The following is a 7,208-nucleotide window of genomic DNA, read 5'->3' as shown; positions in this document are numbered from 1 at the left end:
GACTGGCTGTGGTAAGAAAAGACGTTTATCAGTGGGGTGAGGGGGCCCTGGAGCATACTATATCACCAGATATCAAATGTAGGAGCATAAAGTAGCTCTGGGTCTTGTGTGGGGTTGGTGTAGAGTCTTATCAGCTCAGAAAGCTGTGGTCCATGATGTCAGCAGCAGCAAAACCCTTATTGATAAGAACTGCAGGAGATCCACAGTAAGTAAAAAAGCTCTTAGGGTCCTCAGCAGTGCCTCTGTCTTCAGTAGCAAGGGACAAGGGCAAACAGCGGTGGACATCAGGACTTGAAGTTTACACATGTGTGGCTTCAGGGACGAGCTGTACATGCAAGTGTGGCTGCAGGAGTTGGGTCTGCCAGTATGTATGAGCTCAACTGCAAGGAACAGCTGAAGGCATGTGCCTGGTGGTGAGGGAGTTGGGGCTAGCTGGTGCATGTTCACTGCTGTCAGGACCAGAGCTGACGGCTAGCTGCAGGTGACTGAATGGTAGTGAAGGCTGGCAGTGGGGTCAGTGTCAGCTGTGTAAACACACATGCTTGCAGGATCACCATGGGCATACATACAGCACTGCATGTCATGGCTTGATGCAGGAACCCAAGTCATCTGCAAGCATGTGCATGCAGTAGCCAGGCTGTGTGTGGGGATGGGGCACCCATGGTGGAAAGAAAGCTCTGAGAAGGGGAGAAAAGGGTGACAGCTCAGACAGCTGGAGTCTGCAAAGACCACAGATCTCAAAGGCAAAAGCTTTTGGCATCCCCTGTGGAGCAGACCGCTTGGATCCACAATGATGAACACCATGGGGTCCTCAGAGGAGCTGGCTGTTGAGGAGGATGCTGTGAAACACCACAAGAGCTGTTGAGGTCCTCAGTGGCGAGAGCTGAGGATCAAGCCATGGGGGGTCACAATAGCATCCACCATATGGCTGACACTGATAGCCTCCAGCCTTCTTTGTTTTTTAGCTGAATATATGTCATGTTTTTAGTCCTCTCCAGATGTCTCAGCTATGTTGGTGTCCCCAGGGATCTGGGTAAGGTGAAGCCAAAGCAGATCCTTAGGGCAATGCCCCCAAAAGACTGGGGAAGTTGGTCATTCATTCCGCTCTTCTTGTCCCTGTGAGGCGAACTTGTGCACTGGGTAGTTTCCTCTTAGCACTGAGCAGTGACAGCCTCAGGGGATGAGATGGTGCAGGCAAAATGAAACTGTTGTTCCTATGCCTTTTATGCAATTATTCTTTGTGGTGTTGTTGTTTGTTGTTGTTTTGTTTGTTTGTTTTGCTTTGCTGTGTTGCTGCAGCTTCTCAAATTGATGCCTGAGCTCTCCAGAGCTAGTTTCACTTGTGGATAGATGTCTAATTATTATTTTTTTGTGGGCAGGTGAAGGCTGGTGTCTCCTACTCTGATATCTTGCTGATGTTATTCCTGAAATCTAACCTTTAAAAGGAGATGATACTTTGCTTTAAAAAGAGCTAGGAGTTTTAAATCAAATGGTTACTTTCTGGAACTTTTCCATTCAAAGCACTAAGAAAATGTAATTTTAGTTGAATATATATCATGTTAAGTAATAAGAGACAGGAGTTTGGTGTCCTTAGCTATTGCTTCAGTTGACTGATTTACCAAAAGCCATTTTGATTCAATATCACCGAGAAAAATTAAGAAAACATTAATATTCCCTGCACAGATTAACATATTCAAGACTTGCTATTTTCAGTCAGAAAAAGATCATTAGGAAATAAATTTGCATTCCTCAGAGCCAAATATGCTTAATAACTACTTCATTAAAATCTGCTAATGCTGGAACTCTTTTTGAGAAATTGGATTTATAACAACAAGCCATAGATAGCCACGAGATGACTCTGCCCCCGAAGAAATGGCCCTTATTTTGTCTAGTTTAAAAATAGTTTGTTTAGTGGTAAGAAAAGCCTTAGTTCTTGGCTTCTGTCTCTTGCACAGTTTCCAACATGACAACAGGAGAGGGAGGCAATCAAGAGTACATGATAGGAAAACATACTAGCTTCCCATTGACTGGGGGTAAAACTTCCCAAGAACAAGAAGAAGACTGACCTGATTCAACTCAAACCAACAGAAGCAGCACTAAGATGGTAAATAAAGATTTTTTTTTTTTTTTAGACGAAGACTCGCTCTTGTTGCCTAGGCTGGAGTGCAATGGTGCGGTCTCGGCTCACTGCAATCTTCACCTCCCAGGTTCAAGCCATTCTCCTGCCTCAGCCTCCTGAGTAACTGGGATTACAGGTACCTGCCAGCATGCCTGGCTAATGTTTGTATTTTTAGTAGAGATGGGGTTTCACCATGTTGGCCAGGCTGGTCTGACCTCAGGTGATCTGCCCACCTCAGCCTCCCAAAGTGCTGGGATTACAGGCATGAGCCACCGCACCCAGCAAATGAAGAGTTTTATGTGGACAGCACAACCACGCTGCTTCAGGGCTGAGAACCAAAGTAACAGGCATGGGGAACCTCACAGGCAACACAAAGCTCATCTCTTTTATATTTATAAGGCAACATTTCCTCTATCCATTCTTCAGCACCTTTTCCTTATCTTCCTCCTGGGTCTGCATCTTAACTCTAACCAAGTGGTTGTCAACTCAGTGTGAGTGTCAGAATTACCTGTGTAGACATTCAAATATCACACATGATCTATTCATGTGGTAGGGCCACCGTAATAATACCAGAGACTGGATGGCTTAAACAACAGCAATTTATATTCTCACAGTTCTGGAGGCTCGAAATCCAGGATTAAAGTTTCAACAGATTTTGTTTCTTCTGACGCTTCTTTCCTTGGCTTGTAGGTGGCCATCTTCTTGCTGTGCCCTCACATGGTCATCCCTCTGGGCATGTGCACCTCTGGTGTCTCTCTGTGTGTTCATATTTCCTCTTCTGACAAGGACAACAGTCAGATTGGATTAAGGCACACCCTAACAGCCTCATTTTAACTTAATCACTTCTTTAAAGGCCCCCAAGTTCACATATAGGCACATTCTGAGGTACTAGAGTTGAGAGCTTCAACATGTGACTTTGTAGGGGACACAATACACAGTTCAGCCCATTACTTTCCCCAAGTCCCAGCCACAGAGACTCTGATTCAGTAGGTATGGGGAAGTACCTCGGGATCTCTACTTTAAAACTACCACAGGGAGCCTCAAATACACAGGATTATATTCCAGTGTATTTTCTGACTTCTATGTATAATTCTTGAAGTCAAAGACTGCCTTGTACATGTATGTAATCTCATTCATTTTTATAGTACTAACTAAAGATGTTTAGGAAACAGTGTATTTTGTTTTAGTTATTACTCTGTTCTCTCTGGGTTTTTCCTACTTAGTATCTATCTATCTATCTATCTATCTATCTATCTATCTATCTATCTATCTATCTATCTTTCTTTGAGACAGACTCTTGCTCTGTTGCCCAGGCTGGAGTGCAGTGGCACGATCTCAGCTCACTACAACCTCGATCTCCCGGGTTCAAGTGATTCTCCTGCCTGAGTCTCCCAAGTAGCTGGGATTTACAGGTGTGCTATCACACCTGGCTAAGTTTTGTATTTTTAGTAGAGATGGGTTTTGCCATGTTGGCCAGGCTGGTCTCAAACTCCTGACCTCAGGTGATCTGCCCACCTCAGCCTCCCAAAGTGCTAGAATTACAGGCACGAGTCACCACACCTGGCCTATTTATTCTCTATATTTGATTTATTACTGACATGAGTATTTTATGTTTGCACTCTCTTACCCTTCCAGGGGCCATTATCTTCTCATCTCTATAACTTTGAGGAGGACCCACCTGCTCCCTGTCCCAGTACTTCTTTATTCTCCAACTCTATTTCCCTGCAGGGCTCTGGAATCTAAACCACTCTGGGGAGAAATCTCAGGACTAATCCATACTTCAGGTAAGTTGGCATGTGGGCAAACTTGCTGCTTTTCTCATTTCAGTCTTGTGTCTCTGTCTTGGTAATTAGGTTTCTATTTTATTTCAGGGTCTGGATCCATGTGACACACACTAGCTCCACATTTGTCTCTTGATTGTTAGCTGATATCTAACTTCCTGCCTTGTTAGCCTGCCCATTCTCCAAGCCTGGGAACCTCTGTGCCTTGTCCTTGCCATCCTCCCAGTGTCATCAGCATAAATAATCTAGATCAAGAAGTGGTAAACTTTTTCTGTTAAGGACCTGAAAGTAAATATTTTAGGCTTTGCCAGTCATGTGGACTCTGTCAAGACTACTCAACTCTAACTCTGTAGAGCAGAAGCAGCCAGAAATGACATGTAAACAAATGAGCATGGCTATGTTCAAATAAAACTTATATACAAAGACAGCTAGCAGCTGAGGGCTGCTGACCTGAGGGCTGTAGTTGGCAAACTAGATCGCAATGGAGTGTTATCAATTTCTTCTGTGGAATTTCATGGGCTCCTTCTATTAGAGAGGAGATTTTAATTAGATACTTTCTCTTTTATCTGTTTTATATTTAGGACTCTAATCATTCCGTCCTGTATTCAGTCCATCAAGGCTGCTATAACAAAATTTCATAAATTGGGTGGCTTAAACAACAGAAATTTACTTCTTCTAGAACTAGGGACTGGGAAGGATCTAGGTCATGGCAGATTTTGTGTCTGGTGAGGATCTATTTTCTACTTTACTACATCCTCACGTGGTGGAAAAATTATGGTTTCTTCAGCCCTCGTAAGGGCACTAATCCCATTTATGAGGGTCCCACCCTGATAACCAAATCACTTCCCAAGAGTTCCGCCTCCTTACAGTATCACACTGATGATTAGGGTTCAACATAAATCTTGCAGAGGCAAAAATATTCAGACCACAGCAGACTCCAAGTAAAAATTTTGATGTAAAGGAGGTTCTACTGCTTTAAAATAAAAGGTTTGAAAACTATAGATCAGTTCTAAGAAATACGCAAACTGAGATCTGAAAAAAACTAATTTGCCCTCAGTTGTAGAATCGTAGTCAGAAACTGCAGCTAGAAACCATAATGTTAATGATTAAACAAAATGTGGGACCTCTCTAAGCATGGGAACCTTGTACAACTACACAAATTACACAGCCATGAAGTGATTTCTAGAGGGAGGATTGCTCTCTGTAAAGTCTGAAGAGGCACTGAGTGATTTGAATTTCTTAATAATTTTTTTAACAAGGGGCTCTGAATTTTCATTTTGCACTGGGCCTTGCAAATTATATAGCTGATCCTGCTCTTTACCTCCACATAAATATGCAATGCCTTTGTGCAGTAAATAAGACCCCATAAATGTCAAGAGAGGTGAGATCCCCCCTTGACTTAATTATTTTAAGAAACAGCTCATAGTCCTTACCCTCAACTTATAACTGTGCTGTAACTGCCTAGAGCTTTTGGTTTATTTATGAGTTACACAAACATTTGAGTTTGATGGCCCAAGGCAAAATTTGCAGCCAGCCAAGCTGGCCTTTGAAGTTTGCTTTCCTTCCTTTGGGATCAGCTTCATGACCGCTATTTCTGCCTGAATCCCCTCCCAAGCCCGTCTCTACCTGGGGTTCACTGCCCCCATGCTCTCCATATTATTTTTTTGCTACATGATTCTCTCCCTCAGATTGGTACATACCCTTTGTGTGACAACTCTCCCTCAGTACCAGATTTTTTAGCTTCCAAGGTCAGAGTAAGAAAACTTATTTGTGGAAATGGGGTTTAGCCACCAACATGTCTCCTTAACAATAGTACTTTGATTTTCTTCAGACAGCCACCTCTTCCACATGGCCATATAATTCAGAGGCGGAGAGCCCCATCCCTAAGCCCAAGACTAGGTCCTTATTGGTCTAAGCCAATTATGAAGACATTATTCTCCTTTCTGTGACTGCTTTGAGAAGATGTGTGACATAGTCCAAGCCAAAGAATGCAGGTGCTGGAATGGGATAAGCAGAGGTGGAATGGCATCTGGGCAATGTTGCCTTGCTCTTAAAGATATTAGAAAGTGATGCCCTCTTGTGTTCCTCAATATGTGTGTTATTATTCCTTAAAAACCAAAATACCTGAGAATCTCATATTTATATAGAAAGTGGATTTACCTTAGCCAAAGCCTATTTTCATGTGGATTTGAATGACCTAAATAATAAAAACTTTGCAGACACAAAAAAGTGTCAAATTCTTCAGAACTCTAAGGACTGTATTTATAAATTTCACAAATTGTTCCAATGCTTTTTAAATGTCTAGATTCACAGGTTGTTTTAAAACTTTACTAGTCTATAAAATTAAATCTTGCATTAAAACACAATTTCCCAATTAAAACATGGGCAAAAGTCCTGAACGGACTTCTCACCAAAGATGATAAAGACAGATGGCAAATAAGCATATGAAAAGATGCTCCACATCACATATCATTGGAGAAATTTAAATTAAAAAATGAGATACCGCTACACAACTATTAGAATGGCCAAAATCCAGAACATTGATAATAATGCTGGAGAAGATGTGGTACAATAGGAACTTTCATTGCTGGTGAGAATGCAGAATTGTACAGTCATTTTGGAAGACAGTTTGGCAGTTTCTTACACATACTCTTATCACATAATCCAGCAGTCACACTCAATAGTATTTACCCAAAGATTTTGAAAATTTATGTCCACAAAAATCTTGCACACAGGTGTTTATGGCGCTGTCAAAACTTGGAAGCAACCAAGATGCCCTTCGATAGATTCTAGGGATTGAATTGTTTCTACTCCTCTCTCCAAATTCACATATTAAAGCCCTAATCCCAAATGTGACTGTATTTGGAGACTGAGCCTTTAGGAGGTAACTAAGGTTCAATGAGGTCCAACACAACTGTTGGCTTTATAAGAAGAAGAGATCTCTCCCTGGCCACTCCACATGAACTCAGAGAAAAGGCCAATGAGGATGCAGTGAGAACGTGGCTATCTGCAAGCCAAGAAGCAAGTCTTCACCAGAGGCCGGGCGGGATGGCTCACGCCTGTAATCCCAGCACTTTGGGAGGCCGAGGCGGGCGGATCATGAGGTCAGGAGATCGAGACTATCCTGGCTGACACGGTGAACAATACAAAAAATTAGCCGGGCGTGTTGGCGGGTGCCGGTAGTCCCAGCTACTCGGGAGGCTGAGGCTGGAGAATGGTGTGAATCCGGGAGACGGAGCTTGCAGTGAGCCGAGACTGTGCCACTGCACTCCAGCCTGGGGACACAGCAAGACTCAGTGTCAAAAAAA

At 42.8% G+C, this 7,208-nt stretch overlaps 1 long non-coding RNA gene across 1 annotated transcript; it reads left to right on the top strand.

Moving 5' to 3' along the window:
* The first annotated feature begins 1,959 nt into the window (after nt 1-1,959).
* Nucleotides 1,960-6,367, top strand: LOC117096986. Its single transcript, XR_004442744.1, has 3 exons — nt 1,960-2,104; nt 3,848-3,903; nt 3,991-6,367. It is a non-coding gene; the product is annotated as an uncharacterized LOC117096986 (long non-coding RNA).
* The last annotated feature ends 841 nt before the right edge of the window (nt 6,368-7,208 follow it).

This window comes from Trachypithecus francoisi, unplaced genomic scaffold, assembly GCF_009764315.1.
Source record: "Trachypithecus francoisi isolate TF-2019V2 unplaced genomic scaffold, Tfra_2.0 Lachesis_group15, whole genome shotgun sequence".
Lineage (NCBI taxonomy): Eukaryota > Metazoa > Chordata > Mammalia > Primates > Cercopithecidae > Trachypithecus > Trachypithecus francoisi.
The sequence above is the reverse complement of the archived record's forward strand: the minus strand, read 5'-3'. Positions and strand labels throughout refer to the sequence as shown.